Here is a 1,833-nt window from a genome sequence, read left to right as displayed (position 1 = left end):
TGGCGGAGGTCATGTTGAGGCGTGGTGGACTGGCGCGGAGAGAGAGAGAGAGAGAGAGAGAGAGGCTGGAAAGGCGTGGGAGGACGCTTTGCGAGGTGTTCGGACGTGGCAGCGACGAACACCGACACGGCGAGAGCGGGTAGGTGCAAGGTCCGAGGGTGATGCAGATGACGACAGAGACTCCGGGGCTCGACGAGAGGCGTGACTCTTAGTTGCCTGGCCCGGAGGAGAAGTTGACAAGCATGTTAGAGCATCCGCAAAGCTCCAATGCGTGACGGCTCGAGTGCCAGTGACGATGCTTTGGGTGTGGAAGGAGAGGCAGAACAGGGAAAAGGAAGGGGGGGGGGTGGGTGGTGGAGTGGAGAGGAGTGGAAAGAGGGCGACAGAAGACGATGGATGATGCAGGGTGCGCGCGCGCGCAGAGAGAGAGGCGAGGGTGGAGAGGATGCTGGGGCCAGGCTACGGGCGGGAGCTGCAGGTGATGTAGGTCCGACGCCAGAACGACTTCGACAGCAGCGAGAACGGCTTCGATAGCAAATTCAGTGACGGACTATGTTGATGCTGGGTATACGCAGATGGAGGATTTTCGGAGGTGATATGGATGAAGCTGCTGATGCTACTGGCGTGCGTCTATCTGCCTGTTTCTGGCTCCAGAAGCCCAGGTAGGCAGCAGAGCTTCTTCTAGGTAGGTACCTTACCTGCTTGATTTCTACCCAAGACGCTCCTGCTCCTGTGCAGTGCTCAATATAGGTAGGTAGGTGCTGGGAGTTTTTTTTTTTTCCCTTCCCCCCTTCGGCCTGTTGGGCAGTTGGCGGCGGCCGGAGCTGGGCCAGGAAAAAAAAATCGGGGCTGCGTCACAAATTTTATCCTCTTGTCCCCCCCGCAAAACGATGAGCAGCACCGCAGGCGACCAACGCCAGGCCAGGCAGATGATGGATGGTAAGGTGAGGTGAGATTGGCCCGCCCCATCCCTGCACGGTCAATAATGAGCCGTCCATCCATCTATGCCTCTGCTTCGATTCGGTGAGCGCTGACCGGGTGGATGCGTCGGTGAGTGACATGCATCATCGGCTTCGTCGTTGCCTTTGTCTGAAATCTGAGACAAATTGGCAGAGAGGCTCAACTTGTCTGCGTTCCAGTCTGATGACGTCTGACCACTGGCAAAATGAACGACCAAGAGTACGCATCTTGTCTGACCAGTGCCATCTTGCATGGTGGCGACACGTAAGCAGGCAGCAACAGCAAGGAATGGACGGCAAGCCTGTTCTCCAGTAGATGGTATGCCATCCGAGTTACAATGCCACGATACTACGGGTCCGTAAATCTCATACCAACGCCAAACGCTGCGTAGATTGAACACAATTCGAGAAGAGAAGAGGAAAGCCGCAACTACCATCATGTTACACCAAAGCATTGGGAGTCAGTCCCCTTCAACAGGCCCACCATCGGGCCTTTCATCAGGCGAACACCAATCCTCAGCTTGCCAAAGCCAACAACGCCACGCATGCTCCCTGTATATCCGTTGCCGTCTGTCTCTTGACGAGCCGCTCTGCACACGTCTTGCCCTCTACTCGCCGTTACCGAGCACTCTCGCGAGCAGCACGTACAGGAACACGACGGCGCCCGCCACGAGTAGCTTGTTCCGATGCAGCCACCCCGTCCCAGCATCCCGCTGCTGCACGACGGCATCGACAACGGCGCGCCCCTGATGCGCGCTGTTGGCACCGCCGCCGCCGCCACCGCCCCCGTGAGCGCCAATGCCCAGCTGCGGCGGCCGACAGCTCGAGCCGCCCGCCGCCGCTGGCACGTGGCCCGTGCCATGTCGACCTTTTG

Source organism: Verticillium alfalfae, genomic scaffold (assembly GCF_000150825.1).
Source record: "Verticillium alfalfae VaMs.102 supercont1.15 genomic scaffold, whole genome shotgun sequence".
NCBI classification, from domain to species: Eukaryota; Fungi; Ascomycota; class Sordariomycetes; order Glomerellales; family Plectosphaerellaceae; genus Verticillium; species Verticillium alfalfae.
Note: the sequence above shows the minus strand (reverse complement) of the source record.